The sequence below is a fragment of the Carlito syrichta genome, unplaced genomic scaffold (genome assembly GCF_000164805.1).
Source record: "Carlito syrichta isolate Samal-C Ts95f unplaced genomic scaffold, Tarsius_syrichta-2.0.1 Scaffold308800, whole genome shotgun sequence".
NCBI lineage: Eukaryota > Metazoa > Chordata > Mammalia > Primates > Tarsiidae > Carlito > Carlito syrichta.
Window position 1 is genome coordinate 1,015,087 of NW_007252896.1, and position 25,181 is coordinate 1,040,267.

General features: G+C 40.7%; 1 long non-coding RNA gene across 1 annotated transcript in view; it reads right to left on the reverse strand.

The window, feature by feature from the left end:
* Window positions 1–4,293: 4,293 nt before the first annotated feature.
* LOC103268182 overlaps window positions 4,294–25,181 on the reverse strand; it is a 24,497-nt gene continuing 3,609 nt past the window's right edge. The window contains exon 2 of the long non-coding RNA XR_002482402.1: window positions 4,294–4,695. This is a non-coding gene — a long non-coding RNA (uncharacterized LOC103268182). The remainder of the gene's footprint in view (window positions 4,696–25,181) is intronic.

Sequence of the window (25,181 nt, forward strand, 5' to 3'; positions counted from 1 at the left end):
TTTATAATATTTACTTTGAGTCTTATTTCTGGTTGTCCAATTCCCCCTTCTTCTCCATTCTCTTATCAGGTTAATTAGGTCTAACCCTAAGGCTGTAAATGTTCTTCACAAACTATCAGTTGTTCAGCAGAATTCATCCATATGAGGTGAGCTGCACCATATTTTGTATTAATTGAATTTGGTACCTTTGGATGGGGCTGCCACTCCAGTTCAACCAAAGTTCCACCACTCCTGTCTCTCAGCTTCTCCCTCTTCCCAAAATATTTGCTTATGTTATAGCCCCAGATTTGTATATCCCGGCTCATCATTGCTCACCAACAAAGTGCTCTGCAGATATTCAGTCCCATTCTCCTCAGAGTGGAGAGGAAGGAGGGAAAGAGAGTTATAATAAACTAACGATACTTACTTTTGTTGCTTATGTACGTATGTCTGTTGCTCCCACTAGAATCTATGATAATTGGGGACACTATGCTGTGAATCCATAGTACCTAAAACAATGGCTGGAACCTAGAGGAACTCCATAAATGTCTGACAAATAGCTAAAAGTGAAGATTCATTCGTTTGACAAATATTATGGTGCTTTACTTATATGCCAGTCGCTGAGCTAGGTACTGGGTATACTATTGTGTGCAAATGGTCAGTTCTTCATTCTTATCCAACCCGCCATTCAACGGTGGGTGCCACTGTTTTCCTCACCAGTTGCTCCTTCTCAGAGTCCTTGCTGCCTCCACCCTCCAATTACGCGATGCCCCTGGGCTCAAACCCCAGCTGTCTTTAATTCTCTGCATGATTTCATTCAGTCCTTTGGTTTTAAGCATCAGCTGTAAGCTGATGACTTCCAAAATTTCTGTCCAGGCTCAACTTCTGCTTAGAGGTCCATTCTCCTAGGTACCTATATGTGTGCCAGAAATCTGTGTGCCAGAAATGTGGCCCAAATCTGTGCCAGAAAAGAAGACAAACCTCCTGGAGGGAGGGTGAGAAAACAAGTGTGAAGCACATTCTCCTATGCGGTATATATATCCACCTGCCTATTCACATCTCCATTCAGGTATAAACTAAACATCTCAAACTTCACACGTTCAAAATGGAACTAATTCCAAAGCACATACACACACAACCACCACCACCACCACCAGCTACCCCCTTTCTAAGGCCTAAACCCTAGGAATCAACCTTGATTCTTTCCTTTCCATTCCATATCCAATCCATCAGCAAGTCTTGTTCACTGTATTTCATATATATACATAGACATATACATATATATGATGCAGATTTTTCAGATCAGACTGGCTTCGAGAGTGTCACCTCAATTGGTCAGTCAGCCAAGCCCTAGAGAGGGTAGGCCGAAGGGGCTGGTAAGTCTAGCCCCGGAAGTGTCAGCTCTAATGGGCTGGCAAACCAAACCCTGGGAGTGTTGCCGCTTCGGTGGGTCGGCAAGCCTAGCCGGAGTGTCACAACTTTGGAATCTCACCTTCTCCTGGCAGCTCTCCTGGTTTCAGTCGGCTCCATGGGCTGGAAAGCCAGCCTCTGGGGTGTATGACTCTGAGGCTGCAACGATCTTCTGCAGCTATTCGGGTCACAGCTCTTCAGGGTCGAGGTTCTTGACGCATGCCCAGGAAGAATGAGGGACACAGGCAGCCGGAAAGTGAGAAGTAGGTTTTATGGAAAGGACAGAAAAGCTCTCACAACGGGGGGCACTCAAAGGGGTTGCCAGCTTCTGGAGTCAAAATCGGGTACTTATATAGCCCTAAGTCCAAGCCGATTGACTAGCACTAGCTGTGAGCTGATGGGTCCACACTTAGCTGTTCTGATGGTCATACTAAGGACCAATCAGCAGGAGGTAGGGGCCTAATGGTGAGCTGATGGGTTGCTTTTCGATTTCAGCAGTGAGTACTTAATCTCTAGCTTGAGGCCCGCAGTGAGTTTGTTTACTGAGCCTGAGAGGCCTGCGAGGAGTTCACTGCATTGTTACCAGAGGACCTGCCTGTCTGTTTGCCTAGCCTTTCTCTGATTATTTAAATCAGGGTCTCACCCTATCACCCAGGCTGGAGTGCAGTGGCACCATCATGACTCACCATAGCCTCAAGTCTCCTAGGCTCAAGCCGTCTTCCCACCTCAGGCTCCCAAGTAGCTGAGACCACAGACACACACCACCACATCCAGCTAATTTAAAAAATTTGTTTTTGTAGAGATAAAGTCTCATTATGTTGCCCAGGCTGGTTTCAGACTCCTGGGCTCAAGCAATCCTCCCGCCTCAGCCTCTCTAAGTGCTAGGATTATAGATATGCACCATCCCACCTGGCCCCTGAATATATCTTGACTGACCACTTCTTCCCATCTCTGCCACTACCAACCTAATCTAAATCACAAGCATCTCTAACCTGGAATACAGCAGTGGCCGCCTAACTGGTCTCCCTGAAGCCTGTGTTGGGATTTGTTTACCACACAGCAACAGGAGTGTTTATTTTTTAAAGTGAATTAGATATTGTTTCTTCTACTCAAATCCCTTTATGTCACAAAAAGAACAAAATCCTTCAAGACTGGTCTGTCATCTGTAGTTCCAGCTACTTGGAAGGCTGAGGCGGAAGGATCACTTAAGTCCAGTAGGTGGAGGCTATGGTGGTCAGCGTGCCACTACACTCCAGCCTGGGCAACAAGAGTGAGACTCCAACTCAAAAAAAAAAGAATACATACACATGACTCTTGCAACCATCATAGTATCTGGCATAAAATTAAACAGGCAATAAAAAATAATTGTGGATTTTTTAAATAAATAAAGACAGGAACAATGGGAATGAAATTTCCACTGCTGTTAAAATTTGTTTTGAGTATATTATTCTAACTAAAAACATGGAAATCATCTCATTTTGGTATTTATTTTCTTTAAAGCCTAAGCACTACCCATGCAATTAACAGAAATAATCTTTATTAAAATGTACATATTTGCCGGGTTCGGTGGCTCAGCCTGTCATCCCGCGCCTTTGGGAGGCTGAGGTGAGTGAGTTGCCTGAGCCCGTGGGTTCGAGACCCGCCTGGGCAGCGAGACCTCATCTCTACAATAAATCAAAAAATCAGCCGGGAGTGGTAGCGCGTGCCTGTAATTCCGGCTACTTGGAAGGCCGAGGCGGAAGGATCGCCGGAGCCCCAGCTGGACGAGGCTGCAGTGACCGGGAGCACGCCACTGCACTCCAGTCTGGGCGACAGAGTGAGACTCCAACTCAAAAAAAAAAGTACATATTTATTCTGATCACCTCAGCCTCTTTTTAGGAATATGAATTGTTTTATCTGCTAAAAAGAAAAAATAGTGACTTCTACAAAGTAAAGTGGTATGTGCCAGATAAGCCCTTTGGGGTTCGGGTGGTTACACACTTTTGGAATTGAACAGCAATCCTTAGTCTCTGAATAAATTTTATGAAAATTCGAATGCATACAGGACCGTATAATGGTGGCTCACTCCTATTTATCAGTATTCTGTGATAAAATTTAACATATAAACAGAATGACAGAGCCATACTAGCCGAACATGTGAAACCATTAATAGTTCTCCAAGGAGGAAGCAATCCTATACAACCCTGGTGTTTGGTGTGTCTGGGACCAATCTGGGACCAGATTCTGATTCCACTCCTTATTAACTGTATGATCTTGTACAGATTTAACTCCTAAGCAATCACATTCTATATCTGTAAGACGCAAACAATACTACTTTAACACTTAGCAGTGATTGGCAGATATTAAGTGTTCAGTGAGGTAGGTTTCACACTTATTCCTCCCTTACAGATGAGGAAGCAGAGGCTTAAAGCAAGTATTAGCTTTAAGTGGCAGAATTGGGATTTGAACTAAAACGTGTGGCTATGAAATCATATCTTCAGAATTAGCTCAGAGAAGGCAGCATAAAAAAATGGCTAAGGGGCCGAGATTTCACCCTTTCACCCACTTCTGTCCACACCCCACTGGCAGAATCAACTTTGAGAAACTGTACAGTTTTTCTCACTGTTGGAGAAGGCTTATTTGTTGGGTTTTCGCTTGTTGAATGGTCTGGGCTTATGGGGGGTGGTGGGGAGAAAGAAAGGGACAAAATGGCTAAGGGAAGCTGACCACAGTGGCTTATGCCCATAATTCCAGCACTTTAGGAGACTGAGGTGGGAGCCTCGCATGAGGCCAGGGACTTGAGACCAGCTTGGGCAACATAGGAGACCTCTGTCTCTACAAAAAAAAAAAGTCCAAAGGAGAGTAGAAGAGTCTCTAATCATTTTGTTGCTACATAAATAATAAACATACTCAGATACAACCACATTGGATTTCAGTCTCATTTATTAAAAGATTTAGAATTCATATTAGTCTTTAATATGGAAAAAGTCTAAAGCAACAATATTATATCCTATTAGTATACAAATATTCCCATTTAACTTGATATTCATTTTAAATATTTCTGTAAATTGAATTTCAGATTTGGCTTTTGTGATGAAATCAGAAGTAGTTCAATATAATGAAAGAACATTTCATAATTATGGAAGTTCACAGAAGATAGGAATTATGACGCATACAATCTTGGTTAATCATTTGGAATACAGAGTTGCAGCCTTCGTTTGGCTGTGTAATAAAACTTTTTAACAGTTTTGTCTTCTCCTTCATCTTCGTTTAAACACGGTTCAAAACACTGAGTTTTAACTTGCCTTTAAATTCAACTGTCCAATCCTGGGTTAAAAAAGAAAAAAAAGAAAAACGTGCTGTGGTGAGCAAACCAATGTAAAAGAAACTAAATCTTTCCCATTAGAAACTAGGAGGTTTCAAACAGTTAATATTTAATTTTTTTCAACAAACAATATCACCATAAGAAAGGAATTTTAACATTTGAAAATCGACTTTTCATCTTCAAAGTGATTTCACATGCATTACACCCTTCAAACACCACAATAGTACCCCCATTTTTCCAAAAAGGAAACAGACTCTTCAAATTAAACTTGCATAAGCACCACTTTAGTACAGTAGGCCTATTTCTAGAGCCAAGGTGTCTGCACTAAAAATCCAAGGCTCTTTCTACTCTATTACCTGTTTTATAACAGAACTTGGGCTCACATTTCATGGAGTCTTCTGTAAATATATTTCTCAAATAAAACTGAAATTAGTCATTTTGAAACAAGTGATTAAAAATATAGTTCTAATGTTTTACTTATGTTTTCATTTCAAATGCTCACAGAATTATATAAAATGAAAAAGTATCTTAACTTCATTTCCTATTTCCACTAATCACGACTGGCAACTTATTGTGTCTTCTTCCATTTCTTTCTTCTATGTAAGTATAAAACTATATGATATAGCCAACATACATACACACACTTTCTAAACTGTCATCATACAGAAATAGTCCAACCACTTTCTTTCTCTATTTGATAATATACCATAAAAAATACCAGAGTGCAATCTTAGTATATTGATATTGCACATTAACTGGTTTTCTTTATCGCGTCAGCAGATCTAAGAATCCTTCCAACATTCTTACCCAGCATACCTTAACTTAAAAAAGAAATGAGTGCCATAGTGAACAAACCAGTTTAAAATTAGGTGAAAGGGAAGTAAACCATGATGTTTCGTCAACATTGTATTTCTAGCCAAAAATAACAAACATTAGTCATCAGGACAGTTATACAAGCAAACTTAAGGTAAATGATGTTGTGAGCCTAACCTAATCGCAGGGGTCCTTAAAACCGAAAGACCTCTCCCAGCCTTAGCTACAACTGTGGAAGAATGACCAGAGAGATGGGGCTCTCTGCTGGCCTTGAAGATGGAAGAGGGGGTCCAAGAACCAAGGAAGGCGGGGGCAGGCTCTAGAAACTGGAAAAGGCAAGGAGATGAACTTTCCCTAAAATCCCCAGATTTTAAAATGCTGTTATTTTAGCCCAGTGAGACCCATGTTGGAATACTAACCTAGGGAACTATACGATGAGTGCTGTTTTAAGACACTAATTTGTAACAGCAACAATTGCAAACGAATACCATGTGTGTTCCTTCGGGAGGCGTGTCATGCTGCTCACTCCATTCAGGCCACAAGGGTCTTCTCCACAGTCCTCAAAAGCACCAGCGTCCATCCTACTCCAGGGTTTTGCCCATACCAGTCCCAACCACATTTTAAGCTCTACTAAGTCCTGTATGTGTTTTCACATCGTATCCCTCAGTAAGTACAGCTGGGGCAGCCCTACTTCAAATATCTGAAAGCTGAAATGCTCCAAAATTCAAAACTTTTTGAGCAACAACATGATGCCACGAACGGAAAGATCCACCAAAAAAGTGCTTTCACACAAACTTTGTTTCACGCACATAACTATTTTTAAATATTGTATAAAACTCCTTCAGGCTATTGTAGAAGGTGTAAATAAAGCATAAATGACTTTTGCGCTTAGACTCAATCTCCTCTTCAATATCGTTCATTATGTATAGGAAAATGCTCCCAAATCCAAAAGCACTTCTGGTCCCAACATTTTGGATGAAAACGAATACTCAATCTGTATTCATCAAATGAATGAATGGATTATTATTGTAGAAAAGGAAGGGCAAAAGTAGTTACAAGGACCAACAACTTCTAGTTGAAAAATAAAACCAGTCACAATTGTAAAATCATAAAGCAAATGTTAGCTCTTCTTTTTTCCTAATGTATATTTGGATTGTTCCTGTATAGAAACAAAACTGAAATGGTATAAATGGTATAAAAATGGAAAGAAGCCGTGACTTTTTTGGTGACTTTTTCTCTCACCAAGCCCAAATCACTTTGTTTACTATCTGCAGGGAATAAAGAGCACACTGTTAAAAACAGTAAGAAATAAAAGCATAATTGGTTACTTTTCCTCATGCCATTTGGGTTGTCTGGCAGATCCACCTGTCACCTCTTACTCAAGAGTGATCAGATCTCACATTACCCAGTTTACATGGAACATTTAAACAATGGAAAACCACAATTGTCTCTGTGAGATAGAAATAGTGAGCCACATTCACATTATCTCTACAGGGTATCACATACTTTTCTGTCTCAGAATTGTCTTATTTTGCGTCTTGAGAATTTTAAGAAACCTCCTCAAACCTCCTTTGAAACTCAGTAAAGCAGGAAATAAATATCCCCCTCTTTCCCAGCGCCCAGGTATTGAGGGACTAGCATGCTACAGAGTCCGGGCAGGAAGGAAGCTTGACATGACCGGGTGGAAGGGAGAGGAGGGTGGGAGAGGGAAGAATGGGAAGTGAGGGCGGAGAAGTGCCTCCACCTGCCGTCGGCCACATACAATCCCCAAGTCTCCTTGGCAGACAACACTGGGCCTGTTTCTCACTCCCGGGTTGACAAGGGTTTGCTCAAGGCAGGCTGGCATCAGCTGGACTTTTCTCCAGGCTGTGAGCTGCGACTGTTCGCTCAGTTTCTTCCTTCTTCACCCAGGCCAGAAAATAACTCTAGACAACTCCTCATCGAGTATACTCGTGTATATATTTACACACATGCAAAGTATATTGGCAACAGCATTTTCTTTTTCAGTAGTACAAGGAAAAGAACAAGCCCTCAGTTGTGTGACCTTGGATATCTGTTTATTTAGTTAGTTCACATGTAAAATGGGGCTCCAAATAAGGCCTGCCTTTCAGGGATAGGGACACCAGGAAAACCGAGGAAACTTACTGGACTTATACTTCCACTAGTGGTACAAGAATTATTTGCTTAATCTCATTCTTATCTGTAGCAGTTATCATTAAATATTTTGTTTGTTAGTGTGTTTGTTTAGAGATGGGGTCTCACTCTGTCACCCAGGATGGAATGCAGCGGCATGATCATAGCTCACTGCAGGCTTGAACTCCTGGACTCAAGTGATCCTCCTGCTTCAGCCTCCGTAGTAGCTGGGACTACAGGCATGCACCACTTATTCCTGCTATTTTTAAAATATGCATTTTTTTTTGTAGAGATGGGGGACTCCCTATGTTACCCAGGCTCCTCTCAAATTCCTGGCCTCAAACGATCATCCTGCCTTGGCCCCCAAAGTGCTGGGATTGCAGACATAAGCCTTCTCACCTGGTCAACATTTATCTTTTATATTTATGAATATAAAAGATGAACAAACTTCCATAATTATCAACTAATGTCCAATCTTGTTTCATTTACCGCTATCCAGTTTCCTTTTTCTGAATTATTTTGGAGCAAAATCCAGAGAACATATCACTTTATGTGTAACTATTTCAGAGTGTGTCTCTAAAATCATTATCTCACCTAAAAATTTAACAGATGTGGGCGCTCAAGGTGGGAGGATCACTTGAGCCCAGGAGTTTGAGACTAGCTTTAACAACATAGCAAGAGCCCATCTCCCCCCTGCCATCCTCGCCAAAAAAAAAAAAAATATATATATATATATATACACACATGCATATATAAACTAAATATATATATAAATTAGCCAGGTGTGGTGGCATGCACCTGTAGTCCCAGCTACTCAGGAAGCTGAGAAGAGAGGATCACTTGAGACCAGGAATCAAGGCTTAAGTGAATTATGTTCATGCCACTGGACTCCAGCCTGGGCAACAAAGTGAGATCCTGTCTCTAACACACACACACACACACACACACACACACACACACACACACACACACATTAGTTGCTTTAACTTTGAGAGACCAAGCTGGGAGGTTTGCTTGTGACTAAGAACTCAAGACCACTTGAGCAACATGGTGACACCTCACCTGTAAAAAAAAAATATTAGCTATGTTGTGGTGGCACACACATGTAGTCCTAGCTACTTGGGAGGCTGAGACGGGAGGATCACTTGAGCCCAGAAGTTCGAGACTGTAGTGATCACTGCACTCCAGCCTAGGTGACAGAGTAAAACTCCACCTCAAAAATGAAAACAATAGTTCCTTTATACCACCTAACATTCCCACATTTTAATTGCTGTACTAATGTCTTTTAAAAAACAGTCTGTTCACAGTTGTTGATATCACCAATGTGCTTTAGTTTGAATCATCTCTAAAGAGAGTATCTCTGGAAATCACACACTGTATACCTTTTTCTCTTTCCACGTGGAAGATTCATCAAGTTGAGAACATTCTGATTGACAAGCAAGGATTAATGTGGAAGCATTAAAAAATGTTTACTTTGATTAAGTCAGTTGTAAAAATGGCAAGCTAGAGAAATAAACACTGGAAGTAAATTCCTAAAAACAGATGTAAAATCAGTAGATTTACCACAAAAAAAGAAATCACCAGAAATATGTGCAAGCGAGTCTAGGAAACAATATTCCACTTTCTGAATACTGAAAAAAAATAGAAAAGAAAAGCAATGTGTGAATATTCTCAAGGTGAAACAGATTCCTTCTTGGAGCACAAAGCAAACAGTCTTGACTTAATAGGTGGAAAAACTGATCATGGCTGCAGCACGCCTGTATTAGATGAAGTTCAGAAGAAAAGAAAAAACATGGTGTAATGACAATAACTTTTGCTACCAATCATCTGGAAATGAAACTTTAAAACCAGAGTTTTAGTTAGGGAGAAACAATCTTTATCCAGATATGAGTAATTCTAGGGTTCTGTTTTCTATTTTCAATCTATACTGTGTCTCAGACATTTCTCCTTCAGAATTGCCTTACTTATAACTATATTTTGTATTTCATTGTAGGTATATATTATGTGTGTTTACTGAGGATATGAATGAACACTTTTTCTGTAAGTTCCTTAACATGGGTCCTTTTTTGGTCCAGATTTGCAGGAAGACAAAAAGGCTCAATTTTAATATTTTCACAAGTTCCTCATGAATAATCTGCTTATTCACCATTTCATGAATGAGATATTTTACTCATTTAAATGGAAACTTTAAAAGACTTGCTATCCAAAAATTAAGAATATTCTTAATCATACAAGGTATTTAATAAGCTAGGCTTAATAGAGAAGAAAACTCTGTTTATAGAAATCCAATTAATTGCAAATTTATAGAGAAACAACAAAAAAAATTTCTGGACAAGATTGTAATTTTTGGCCTGTGCAGTGGCTCACACCTATAATCCCAGCATTTTGAGAGGTCGAGGCAGGAGGATTGCCTGAGTCCAGGAATTCAGGACTAGCCTAATCAACATAGTGAGACCTCATCTGTACACAAAATAAAATATTAGGCAGGTGAGGTAGTGCATGCCAACTACTTGGGAAGCTGAGGCAGAAGGATTGCCTGAGCCCAGGAAGTCAAGGCTGCAGTAAACCCTGATCATGCCACTACCCTACAGCTTGGGCAACAGAGTGAGACCCCTGACTCAAAAAAAAAAAAAAATTCGAATTTTTGACTCTGGGTGTCCAAGAATATAGAAAGCATGTTTTAAAACGTTTGAAGGTGGCCGGGCTCGGTGGCTAAGCCTGTAATCCCAGCACTTTGGAGGCTGAGGCGAGTGGATTGCCTGAGTCCACGGGTTCGAGACCCACTTGGGCAACCTGATGAGACCTTGTCTCTACAATAAATCAAAAATTAGCCGGGCATGGTAGCGCACGCCTGAAGTTCCAGCTACTTGGAAGGCTGAGGCAGAAGGATCACCTGAGCCCAGCAGGTCGAGGCTGTGGTGGCCATGAATGTGCCACTGCACTCTAGCCTGGGTGACAGAGTAAGACTCCAACTCAAAAAAATAAAAAAAGAAAAGAAAGAAAAATAAAATGTTTGAAAGTTACCACTAACAAAATGTTTCTACCTTACTTTCCAAAAAATAACTGATACTCAAAAAATATTCCATTATTTTAATAGTTCTTTTCCTGTTTAGATACTTCCTTGCTGTTCTAGTGTATATCTAAGCTGAAGATGTATCCTATCTCTGAGTTAACCTCTTCTTTCTATGAATCATGAGATGGACATTTCGGGACACCAAGGTAGACACTAGTTAAAGAATTTCGCAGGCTCTTCATTGCCTACTGAATGTACGTTCAGCCCTTATCTAGGTACCTTCCTTGCTTTCCTTCTTAAGGTGGGAATATTCAGTGTCCAAATGGTCCTGAACTCTTGTTCTAGAGCTGTTCGACAGCAGATGGAAAGCTTTACCTACAGCCTTAGCTGGAATGAGATATGCTGGCTCTTTCCAGGATGTTCCCTAGGGAGTGTACTGTGAATTCATTTTAAATTTAGATCCATGTTAGAGTTGCAACTTTACCCTTGTGGAAGCCTCATTTCAGTTCTACTCTGATTTAAGACACAAATGGGTGTCTCCTTACTCTAACTGGGGAAGGTTATTTTTTTTCTTTGTTTTTTTAATTGTTGTTGTTGTTTTTTGAGACAAGGTTTCACTCTGTCTCCCAGTCTGGAGTACAGTGGCACAGTCACGGCTCACTGCAGCCTCCAACTCCCGGGCTCCAGTGATCTCCTGCCCCAGTCTCCTAACAGGAGTGCAGACTACAAGTGTGTGCCACCACACTCAGCTAATCTTCCTATTTTTTGTAAAGACAGGCTCTTGCTTTGTTGTGCAAGTTGGTCTTGAACTCCTGGCCTCAAACAATCCTCCTGCCTCGGCCTCCCAAAGTGCTAGAATTATAGGCATGAGCCGCCACGTCTGGCCTTTTCTTTTCTTTTCTTTTCTTTTTTTGAGTTGGAGTCTCACCCTGTCGCCCAGGTTGGAGTGCAGTGGCATACTCACGACTACCACAGCCTTGACCTGCTGGGCTCAGGTGATCCTTCTGCCTCAGCCTTCCAAGTAGCTGGAACTACAGGTGTGCGTCATCACACCCAGCTAATTTTTCTTTTCTTTCTTTCTTTTTTTTTCTAATCAAAGCAAACAAGAATTCAGCATGAGGATTTGTATATATTAGTCAATATACATCACGGTGAGTAGAGTCCCTGTTTTATAGTAAAAAGAAATAGTAAACTTGGTCTACCTTGTTGCTAAAGAATTTTGGTCTAAATTTTTAATCTCATCCATTTCCACAAGAAGAAAAGTATAAATGGAGATGCTAGATCTTCAGGGTTTATTTACATACTATCACAAAAATCCCATGTGACCCTCATTTATTAAGACAGTGATTTGTGATTTTTTTATTCCCTTAACTGCCAGTTTAAAAATGAAAAAAGCGGTCAGATGCAGTAGTTCAAACCTGTAATCCCAGTACTTTGGGAGGCCGAGGTGAGAGGACTGCCTGAGCCCAGGGGTTCGAAACCAGCCTGGGCAACTTGGCGAGACCGCGTCTCTGCAATAAATAAATAAATAAATTAGCCAGGTGTCAAACTGCATGCCTGTAGTTCCAGCTACTTAGAAGGCTGAGGCAGAAGGATTGCCTGATACCAGCAAGTCGAGGCTGCGGTGGCTGTGAGCATGCCACTGCACTCCAGCTTGGGTGACAGAATGAGACTCCAACTCAAAAAATAAAAAAATGAAAAAAGCAAAAAACTAGAGTGCATTCTATATTATAATTTGCTTTTTTACTTAAAATAGTAAACATTTTTTCAAGCCACAATTTATATACAACTTTTAATGGCTCAACAGAGTCCATGCATGAATACATCTTAGATAAGCTTTAACAATATTTTATTCCTGGGTATTTAGGTTATTTTGAGTATTTAGCTATTATAAGCAATGCTGAAATGAACACTCTTGCATGTAAGTTTTATCAACATCTCTGATGCTTTATATTAAGTTCTTAGAAGTGCACTTACTAGGTTAAAAGCCATGAGCACTTTTTTTCTTAGTCCATTTTATGGAGGAGTAATTTACACACAATTCACAAATTTTACGTGTAGCCACCAAGATACACATTTCCATCATCTCCAAGAGTTTCTTTCTTTCTTTTTTTTTTTTTTGAGTTGTAGTCTCACTCTGTCACCCAGACTGGAGTGCAGTGGCCACTCCCAGCCACCGCAGCCTTGACCTGCTGGGCTCCAGCGATCCTTCCACCTTCCACCTTGCTTAATGTCTCCTTACAATCAGTGCCCTCTTGGCCAGACTCGGTGGCTCAGTCTGTAATCCCAGCACTTTGGGAGACCAAGGAGAGTGGATTGCCTGAGTCCATGGGTTCGAGACCAGCCTGGGCAACTGGCAAGACCTCATCTCTACAATAAATCAAAAACATTAACCAGGCGTGGTAGCACGTGCCTGTAGTTCCAGCTACTTGGAAAGCTGGGGCAGAAGGATTGCTGGAGCCCAGCAGGTTGACGCTAGGGTGGCCATGAGCGTGCGTGCCACTGCACTCCAGTCTGGGCAACAGAGTGAGACTCCAACTCAAAAAAAAAAAAAAATGCCCTCCCTCGGCCACCCATCATAACCGCTGATCTGCTTGCTGTCATTCTAGTTTTGCCTTTCTCAAGGGCGTGCAAATGGAACCACACCTTGTGCAGTCTTTTACATCTGGCTTTTCGCCCTTAGCACCGTGCCCTTGACATTAATCCACAGTGTGTGTATTGGTCATCTGCTTCTTTTTATTGCTGAGTAGTATTCCATTTGGTTAGCCGTTCTTCAGCTGATGAATGTTGGAGTTGTTTCCAATTTTTGACATTTGTGAATAAAGTAGCTATGAACATTCATGTGCAAGTCTGTGTGGATATACCTTTTACTTCCCTTGGGTGAATAACACTGAGGAGCAGAATTATGGGATATATGGTAAGTAACTCTATGAGAAACTGTCAAACTCTTTTCCAAAGTGGTTGTACCATTTTGTTCCAGTTCCTCCACATCCATCATTTTTATCTGATCAATATGTAGTGGTATCTCAATGTGGCTTTGATTAGTGTTAATTAATTCTTACTCACCAGCATTACCTTTACTGTGAGAATGATGGGTATCTTTTCCTGCACTCATTGGACATTTGGTCACTTAGTTTGTGAAGTGTCCATCCAAATCCTGCAGAGAGGGCTTGAGGGATTTGAGGACCCATCAAGGAAAAAGTTATGAAGCAGGAACACACAAGCTTTGTTGGGTGGTGCTTGGACAGGGTTCTGTCCATCACAGAATGAGACTCAGGATGCTAACAAGGAGAGGCCACCCTCCAGAAGGGGAGGAGGGAAATCAGAGAGGGAGTTTACATGTCTCAGTGACATAACTCCAGCAGTATGGCTGAGTCTCTGGGTCAGAGAGCTTTGAATGGGAGCAACAGCAGTGATTTGGGGCCTGAAACTTTCTTATCGCAGGCAGTTGTGGCGTAGTTTCATGTGTTAAAGCCCTCAGGTTCTACAAGTGCTAAAAATCTGGTTTGGGCTATTTAAAACATAACCGGATGTACAAAAAATGGACTTTGGCACTGGTGGGCTTTTGAAGTAATACGTTTCAGTCTGCAGTGAAGAAATAACCTACGAACCAATACACAGAAGCCATCTTTGACTCATTTATCCAGCCAACCTTTTGCTCATTTTTTTTTTTTTTTTTGAGTTAGAATCTCACTCCATTGCCCAGTCTGGAGTGCAGTGGCCGCTCCCAGCCACCACAGCCTCAACCTGCTGGGCTCCAGCAATCCTTCTGCCTCAGTCTTCCAAGTAGCTGGAACTACAGGCGCGTGCTACCACACCCAGCTAATTTTTTGATTTATTGTAGAGATGAGGTCTCACCAAGTTGCCCAGGTGGTCTCAAACCCACGGGCTCAGGCAATTCACTCACCTCAGCCTCCCAAGGTGCGGGATTACAGGCTGTTGCTCATATTTTTAATTATGTTGTCTGTTTTTATTACTGAGTTAAAAGAGTTCTTTATACATCCTGAAGAGAAATGCATCAGATGTCTTGCAAATTATTTTTTCCCAGTGTGTGGCTTACTTTTCATTTTTTATTTTTATTTCATTTTATTTTAAAGGAGGTTATTTTGTTGTGAAAACTTTTAAAAAATTTTTTGAGTTGGAGTATCACTCTGTCACCCAGGCTGGAGTGCTCACGGCCACCACAGCCTTGACCTGCTGGGCTCAGGTGATCTTTCTGCCTCAGCCTTCCAAGTAGCTGGAACTACAGGCATGCACCACCATACCCAGCTAACTTTTTTAAAAAATTTATTGTAGAGATGAGGTCTCGCCAAATTGCCCAGGTTGGTCTCGAACCTGTGGGCTCAGGTAATCCTCTCACCGCAGCCACCCAAAGTGCTGAGATTGTAGGTTTGAGCCACTCCAACCAGCCTGCTTTTGATTTTTTTAGCAGTGTATTTTGATGAGAAAATGTTTTAACTTGATGAAGTCCCATCTATCAATTTTTTTTCTTTTGTGGTTCCTACTTTTTGTGCCTATCTAAGAAATCTTTGCATTACCTAAGGTCTTGAGATTTTACTCCTGTTTTCTTCTAGAAGTATTAGTTTCAGTATTTGTTTATGAACCACTTCAGGTTAATCTTTGAATACAGTATGAAGCAAGGGACAAGGCTCATCTTTCTGCATACGGATTTCTAATGGCTCCAGCACCGTTTGTTGAAAAGATGATTTTTTCCCCTACTGACTTACCTTGGTACCTTTGTTGAAAAATCCCTTCATGATAATGTGTGCATTTCCATTTTGTTTTGTTCCACTGTAATATTATGCTACCTATGAGTATACACACACACACAAACACACACACACACACACCTATGTAGATTTTCATCCATGGCTCCTGGTTCATAACTCCCATTGCTACAGCCTTTTGTTATACTTTTGTTGGGGTACTTAAGGCCTCAGAAAACAAGATCTCTGATCTTCCTCTGCTCTCCTTTTGCCAGTCCAAGGCAGGACTCTAATATTCCCCTGTCTTTCTGATTGTGGGTCATGAGACTCATTCCAGAAGGGTCCTGCCCCATGGAGGAAGAAATAATGTACCAAGAAGCCAAGGAGAATCTGAACAGACAGGCCTTGCTGGGTTTCCCTACCCAGCCTGTTAGTATTAGATCATACCCTTTTTGTCCATTCACAAGCCTACACTGCCGGAGTCCAGCTCCAGCGGGTCAGGGTTTCCTGAAGGAGGAACGGCGTCGGCGCAGGAGAAAAAACTTGGACACTGACTCTGCTGCAAGCAGGACAAATGCCGATTTATTGTCTTTTCCAACTCCTTTTATACCCTACATGGTTTTTGTTTTCAAGGCAATCAGTTACAATTTAACCAGACAGGCAATGTATCTTTGTCAATCCTGTTTTGATCTTAAAACATTATCATCCTAAATATTAATTATAAATTTTATAAACTTCTAACATTTTTTAATGATTACCATTTCTTAATGTCCATACAAAACTTACTTATTCCTATAACTATTACATTATAAATCACTACCAAGTTCTAAGCACTATAATTGTCACATAGATTAGCAAGTCACACCTGTGACCTTCACACAGCAATTTGCAACTAGCTGGGGTAAAACATTTTCAAGGTTTCTTAGCTGCAAGTTGGCCTGACTAGATTTCCACAATGTTACACCTGGTATTTACAATCTGCGTCAATTATCCCCTATTAGGGAAAATGACCTTCAATGTTTGTAAAACAAAAGGCCTCTCGGGCTCAAGTCACCTCAGTCACAATCTCTAACCAGAATTACAAGCCTCCTTAACAAAGGGAAATAAAGGCAAGGATGCTCTAATATTTATGAGATTGTTAATTTCTTAAGCATAATATACCACATGTAGAAATTAAGAAATTAAGCAAATGTAATTTTTGCATTGGCACTCTTCCTAAAAATACAAACTGTAGCTTCTCAAATTTTTCCAATTAGTCACCAATCAGAAGAAATAAAATCTTACAAGAAATTATCTACCCGCACATAATATTTAAAATCTCTATTGATAATTTCCTGGCAAGGCCAGTGAGTTCCCTGACAAACATTAAATCGAGAACTTTGATTTTTTAACAATTTTCCCAACTACAATGCTTAAACAAGTGATTGTATGGTTTAATACCAGGAGGCCGGGGATGTGGAAACCTAGGGAGGAATTCAAATGAAGGGAAGGTAATTTTTCATGAATTCCCCTCTTGCCTTTTTGCAAGGGGTAGTGGAGGCATGAGTGGAATTTGGCTTTCCATTCTCAGAACTTTTTGGCTGCACTAATAACAAAAGTAGAAGAAGCAAGGGTCTCAGCTGCCCAGGTTTGTTTTGCGACCCAGGGTCTTCAGCCCCCTGGACTTTGTCAGCAGGCAGGCCTCCATGGCTGGCTCCCAACACTACACAGTTGTCAATCATGCCTACTCGATGATGTCTCCATGAAAGGTCCAAGAGGATAGGGCTTGGGGAGATTCCAGATAGCTGAGCACGTGCGTTTCTGAAGGGTGTGGTTTGCCTAGGGAGGTCCAGGAAGCTCTGCATCCCTTCCCGCATATCTCACTCTATGCATCTCTGTTGGCATTCTTTTATGATAAACCAGTGGATGTGTTTCCCTGAGTTCTGTGATCCATCCAAGCAAGTTAATTTAACCCAAAGAAGGGGTCATGGGAACCCTAATTTGAAGCTGGGTTGGTCAGTTCCAAGGCCCACACGTGCAACTGACAGAGGTAATCTTGTAGGACTGAGCACTCAACCTGTGGGATCTGACACTATCTCCAGGTAGAAAGTGTCAGAATTGAATTGGAGGACACCTAGCAGGTGTTTTCTGCATAACTGCTTGCTTGATGTGGGGGGGGGATCCCCATTTGGTTACAGAAGTCTTCTATGTGTTGTGTGGTATAAGAGCAGAGGAAAGATGGTTTGAGTTGTTTTTCCTCACCTATGATCTATATTTATCATCATGTCAAAGCCACACTGACAGGTTGGTTGTGGCTGCTCATGTCTGTAAATCCAGCACTTTGGGAGGCCAAGGTGGGAGAATCGCTTGGGCCCAGGAGTTCGAGATCAGCATGAGCAAGATAATGTGACAAAAACCCCAGTCTCGACTACTGACTGTGGTCTTAAAGTAAATCTTAAAACCAGGCAGTGTAAGTCCTCTAACTTTCTGTTCTTGGCCATCCCAGCATCTTTGCATTTCCATGTAAATTTTAGAATCAGCCAGGTGAGTTTTACATAATAAAAAAAAATGATCTCACTCATAAGCAAATCTTGAACAATTATCAATTGGCAATAGTGAGAAAGTGTCAGGGGATGTGGGGGGGGCACACCTCATCAACAAGGGTAACTGCACAATGAACATTTGCATACCTAACCCTGAATTGTACCCCAAATCTTAAAAAAAAAGCCTACTGGTGGTTTTTTCTTTTTTGAAAATATAGTTTATTTAAAAGTAAATTAGAAAGAGAAAGAGAAGATTCGCTGCCCCAAGGTGGGGGAGGGGGGCCAAAGCCAGGAAGCATGGTGACAGCCATAGCTCAAAGAGCACATACCCACACCAGAGTCTAACAAGGCAATGGCCCCCTCCTGGTGTTTTGATTGGGATTGCTTTGAGTCCATAGTTCAATTTGAAGAGTTGAAATTTAAACAAATGGAGTCTTCCAATCCATGAACATGGTATCTCTCTCATTACCAGGTGTTCTTTAATTTTCTCAGCAATGTTTTGTAGTTTCAGTGTACAGGTCTTGCACGTAATTGTTATATATCCCTAGGTATGTCATACTTATCAGTGCTATTTAAATGGTTTTGTTTTTACGGTTTCAATTTACAAGTGTCTGTTGCTAGAATTTGAGCATTTTAAGGGATCTTGATAAAATAACTGTCCTTCTTAAATAATGATCATATTATAAGAAAGGGATTGGCAGTAGTGGGAAACTGTTGGGGGGGCACAGCTCATTAATAAGGTTACCTGCATAATGACCATTTGTATACCAAACCCTAAATTGTGCCCCACATCTTTAAAATAAAAAAAAATGTCCTTTATAAAAGTCATATCAACTTACATATCCAACAAAACATGAGATTGCCTGTTTGATTTTTGGAACTGATCTCATTTACAAATTTTTTCAACTATGGCAGTTTTAAAAAATAGTTCTATTCTTCCATTTTATTTTACTTGAGAATTATAATCTTCTCTTCTTGAAGGAGGGAACACTGCTTGAAATCTGGCACAGAAAGTTTGCTTAATCATATGTCTTTGTTCACAGCACACCATCATCACTGGCTTATCTATTTTCTTTGATCTCATTCCCCACTATTGTCTCTCCTTCTAAGGGCAACAGTTTTTTGTTTTTGTGGGTGTTTTTGCTCTTAGGCAACCATTGCAACATGTTTCATCCAACTTTTTGAATATTTCTATATTCCATTGCTTGTTCTTACTAAATGCTGCTTTAAAAATGTGTGATAGCTACACTAGTCTTCAGCTGCTGTCTGATGCATAGCACATTAGTCCCCCCTTACCTGTAGAGGATATGTCCTAAGACCCCCAGTGGATGTCAGAAACCAATTATAGTGCCAAACCCTATATATACTATGTTGTTGTTTTTTTCTACCTGATGACTGAGGTGGCTAAGTGACTAATGGACAGGTAGTATATACAGTGTGGATATACTGGCCAAAGTGATGAGTCACATCCTATGTGAGACAGGGTAGGATGGTGTGAGATTTTATGAGATACACAAATAAAACTTATGAAATGTTTATTTCTAGAATTTTCCATTTACTATTCCCAGACTGCAGTTGAGGTCATTGAAACTGGATAAGGGGAGTCTTCTGTCCTACATGTATGTATCCACCATATTTTACCTATGAATTCCCAGTGATGAGGTACTTCAGGCTGGATCTAAGCTTCTGCCATCAAAAACATGGAGTATCCTCATATTTCTTTCTGTGTAGGATTTCTTGGGGTCATATACATAGAAACGATTAAATAGCCATATTCATTTAACACAATTGCTCTCCCAGAATGGCTTCACCACTTTATACTCTCACCAGCAATGTATGAAGGTTCCTATCCCCCATCCCCACCAATACTTGGCACCAACCTTCCAATTTTTGTTAGTCTACTGGATATAGAGAGTTTTTTTACTGTTGCTTTAATCTGAATTCCTCTAATTACTAACAAGTTTGAGCATATCTTTTCATGTCAGCCTATAGATTTCTTCTTCTAAACACTGCCTGTTCATAACCGTGGCACATTTTTCTATTGGAGCTTTTGTATTTTGTTGATGATCTAGACATTCCTTGTCTATTGTAGATCCTTATCAGATTCAGACATGCAAATATATCCTCCCATATCGTATCTTTTATAAAACATAAAAACATTCTCCCAGTATTTGTTCCAGTTACTTATTGCTGCATAACAAACCACCCCAAACCTTAGAGGCTTAAAACACTTTATTTGGCTCATGATTTTATGGGTCAGAAACTGGGAAGGGCTCCACTGAATAGTTCATCTGATTTACATGGCAACAACTAGGGCAGCTGGGTTGGAGGATTCATTTCCAAAATGGCTACACTTACAGATCTGCTTCCTTGGTCTCTTCATTTGCTATCTAATTTTCTAGGGTTTCTTGATTTGACTTTGGGTTTCTTGCAACACAGTGATTTTGGAGTAACTGCATTTCTCACACAGTGGTCAGGAAGACACATTATGTACTGCCATTTTTACTTTTTATTTTGTGAATTGTCAAACCATGGCTATATCCTTCCATTTTTTCCTACTGATTTATAAAAAACTATATTAATACCTCAGATCTTTTTTTCACTTACAAAAATTATGACTTTTCCAAGTTTTAATTTTAGAATACTTTCTCCTTAAGTAGAATATAATAAGAGTCAGATTAATTTATTTATTTTATTATTGATTTCCTTTTAAAAAATGTTGTTAGGATGAAAAAAATTATGTAATCCTATGTGTCTAACAACATTAATATCATACACACAGCATCTTATCTAGAAATAAGCCATTTCATAGGTATTTTAAAATTAAGCATGTTATATTACAAATTCAAATTCTTTCAGAAAATAATTATAACAAATGGTATAGAAAGGTTAAAAATTACCCATGCCTTCATCTTAACACTATAGTGCAATAGGCCCTTTTTCCTTATAAATTGCACATACTCTACACCTTTGGTTAATACTACAATAAAAAGGAACAAGTTGGTCACTCTTTTAACACAACTTCATTGAAAATACATAGTTCCTCCACTAAAACAACAAAATTCCTTAAAAAGAATTTAAAATCCAGAAGCACAGATTTCAGAGTAAAGAACAAAAAAATGCTAAAAGTGGTTTACAAATATTATTTCTCCTAGTAAACACATACAGAACTTTCATCTATTCTTTTACGCAAATCTGAATTCAAGTATTTCTTATTAAGTTGTCTTAATAAAATTTCACAGTGAATTTCAAGAGTGTCAGGCAAGAAGTACTTTTCAGATTCCTTCTGAAAAGGCCAAATCAAGCATCTCACTTCATTGTCTAAAGACTTGATAACAGAAAAGGAAGCTATAGCTCTATATTCCTGGATTTTTTTTTTTTTTTTTTTTTTTTTGAGATGGGTCTCTCACTCGCACCCAGTCTGGAGTGTAGAGGCATGATCATAATTCACTGCAGCCTTGAACTCCTGCGCTCAAGCAATCCTCCTGCCTCAGCCTTCCTTCCCAAGTAGCTGGGACTACAGGTACATGCCACCATGCCTGACTAATTTGCTAATTTTTTGTAGAGACAGGGATTTGTTTTGTTTCTCAGGTTTGTCTTGAATTCCTGGCCTCGAGTGATCCTCTCAACTCAGCCTCCTAAAGTATTAGGATTACAGGTATGAACACCACATCCAGTTCATCCCTAGATTTTTTTGCAAGTAAAATTCTAGAACTTTGTGGTGAGGTTTAAGTCAATGGCTCACTTTTTCCCCCAAATTAGCATTTTAATCACAAAAATATAAAATGACAAGAATGCCTTATGAAAATCACGTCCTTATTATGAATATTTTAGATGAAATCTTTTTTTTAAGTTGAAGCACAAAACTTGAAAAATATTTTCAAAATAAATAAAAATGTCATATAAATTTTGGAACCACAAAGGCACACAGAAGGAGAAAACTGAACAAAAAGAAAAATAAGGCAGGCAGAGGACAAAGCAAATAATCTCTGATGGCTTTTTGAAGCTTTAAGAGGCAGCACATATGCACATGATCTTGCTTTCAGTACAGTGGAAATGAATTAATACCTTTTCATCTACATTCAGTATTTTGAAGTGTTGGTCTGCTCTGGCTTGCCCACAAAAATCATATGATAAATAAAAAAATAGGGTCCAATAGTGCAGACAGTGCATTTTGTCCTATAAATACATGTAGAAAAAAATAAAAATAAAATAAAAGTCATCACTGACAGGCATGTACATTTTAAAAATGCCTTTCCACTTTCGACCAGAAGTCTTATTCTATGGGAAGGTGAGGGGCGGAGATATACTCCATGTTTAAGAGTACTGCAATCTAAAACCAAATGTATTAAACTTAAGAAAACCACATACAAGTGCACAAACCACAACAGACAATTCTTCCTCTTCAAATAATACTAATGAAAAATAAGGCTCCAATCTGAATGGGTGATTTGTTGCTTGTATATGCCGTTACCACTGACAAATGTTCACAGATGCAGAAATGCATTAGAAACAACTGCTTAGGACCAGGTTCAGAGGCTCACATTTGTAATCCTAGCACATTGGGATGTGAGGCAGGAGGGTCGCTTGAGGCCAGGAGTTTGAGACCACCTGGACAACAAAGCGAGACCCTGGCTCTATAAAAAAAATTTTAAAAAAGAAAAATTAGCCGAGTGTGCACCTGTAGTCCTAGCTACTTGGGAGGCTGAGGCAGAGGGAGCATGTGAACCTGGGAGTTCAAGGTTATAGTGAGCTGTAATTGCACTTCTGTACTCAAGCCTGGGTGACAAAGCGAGACTCTGTCTCCAAAAATAAAAACAAAAACTCATAACTTTCAGCAAAGTGAACAGTTACATACAGAAAAATAAGAGATCAGAAAGGACTCGAGTAAAGGCCCCAAACAGATGTACCTACTCAATTTTCTTCCTAGTGTCTCCAAATCTCGGCTATAGTCTAGAATAAAAAGTTTTATCATCTTCTAAATTCTATTATTGGAAGTAAATTTGCATTTCTTTTTTGAATGATTGTCAGAACTAAAAGCTTTTGTTTATAACACCCACCTGGGTCAAGAAAGTTACCCTCTGGTGTTATGTGCCACTGAAAATAGACTTTTGTCAAAACCATGCAAAGCCTAAGTTTCAAAAAGACGGATTTTGACATATCTATCTATATGTAAACACAACCTGAGGAATCATGTTCTCCAGAAAACATGATAGGTGGATCTTACAACATTTTTTTCCTGAAACAACTGTTGTTACCTTTGTGTGTTACACAAAACATTTCACACCAGCAGCAGACACAGAAGGGTCTCAGGAATTAAATGCCAAAATTCTTGGACACAAAACCTTACCAGTTTGTAGAGAGAGATGTCTACTTGCAAATGTCCCGGAGAGCTCAATGCAAATGTAGCAGATAAGTTTACTTCTAACCTTAAGAAAGTAAGTACACTTCCACTCTCAAAGCACCTTCAAATGGACCACTTACTCTGCTTAACGCATGTCAGGGTTAACTCGGCAACTAAAAAATTATGCATCTTCTTTCAGGGCAAAAGAACACTGTGGCTGTTGTTGGCCGTGGATGCTTCTACAAATCCACAAATTCTAGCTATCCAGGCTTCCTAAGATACAAAATCAATTCGCCAGAATCAGTAGTATTCTACCACATCACTAAACAATAACAAATATGAACATGGATCATTTAAAAATAAATTCCCAATCTTCTTTTCAACTGGCAAGTTAGTTAATATTCTAAGACAAACTGGGGTTGGATCAGAGGAACAAAAATACTTTCCTGAGAGCTGACTAGCAAGCCAACAACATTAGCCTATCAATCTTGAAATCATTTTCAACAGTCACATGTACAAACCCAGCCAGCTTTGTCCTTTCTCAACCATTATTGCATTCTACGCAAGCCCAGACAAGAGGGGAGTTCTGAAAACCCCACTAATCACAAAACATCAAAGGACATTTTAACGACATATCAAAGTGGTCCAAGTTTTACAAATACCAAGAAAAATGGAACACAACTTTTTTCAAACTCTCTTTATAAGTACATTCTGTTATGTGGCTGCCCCTAAAACTAAAAATTGAGAGGTGATTTCCAAAACCACTGTTGTAGCTTATTTAAAATCCCCTACTCTACCAAACTGGGATGAAGAAAACATCTTACACACCAGTTCTACTTACGGGAAAAGAGCTTTTAAACAATACCATCTGAAAAATGGCTCTCCATGACCAGCTGGACCTCAAGTTAGACGAGAACTAGACCAGAGAAATAAGGCAGAATTTACGAAGCACTATATGGTGACAGAAACAGCAAGGTCCAAGATTGTGTGGACAGGTAAGACAGGTACTGCTGTGCTTGGTTACCTGGTGATAGGAGATTCGGATACACGCGGTTACGTGGGAGTTCACAGGCCACCACTTTGCCTCATGAGTTGAAAGAGCAGCGTCCTAACATGAAGAAGAGCGCTGTGAGCCAAGAGCAAGGTGACAACACAGCTCAAGTCAAACCTGATTTTCATAAATGAACCCAAGCAACTTCACAGCAGCAGGGATACCGTGGGGCTTGCTCCCTTTAACGAAAGGCCCTTGTGACCCTGGCGTTTGCTTTAAACCCGGTTTTGCACACACATCTTTCTACAGACAGCTGCAAAAGAGTCCTCTGGGCGCTCCCAAAGCTTTAAAGACACACCCAAGTTTTTAGAAAAGCATCTCACAAGTAGGAGCTGCCTGACACTGCCTCTCAGCATGGGCAAACGAGGGCAAAGTTCACTCCAGGCAGGGGAAAGTAACCACCCGTTCACCGACACGCTCGCAACTCGTGCAACTGCTGGCACCACAAACCAGACAGACGACACCCGGCACTGTCGCACACACCTTCCAAAGCTCCAGCTCTTGCCCAAGTCCAACAAGACCCAAGAAAAAGGGGCCCAGCCGACCGCAAACAGGGTCCTGGGAACCAACAGCCACAGGGACACAGCCGAGTGCTGGAAGGACAGCAGAGGGTGCGGGACGCAAAGCACACACAACACACACAGCCACCCCCAAACCCGAGGCGGCGGCCACCCAGACCCTTCGAAAGCCCAGGGCCCCGCCACGCGGTCCGGCCGGCTGGGACCCCTTCTCCGCGCCCACAGCCGCTCGAGGCCCCGTGGCCGATGCCAAGAACCGCGAGCCCCGACGTTCACCCCCCAGGCCGCTCGCCCACCTCCCGGGAACGCGCCTCTCGGGCCCCGGCGCCCCGGGAGCCCGCTGGCGGCCTTCTGGCGGGGACAGACAGCCCCCCGAGCCCCAGAAAGG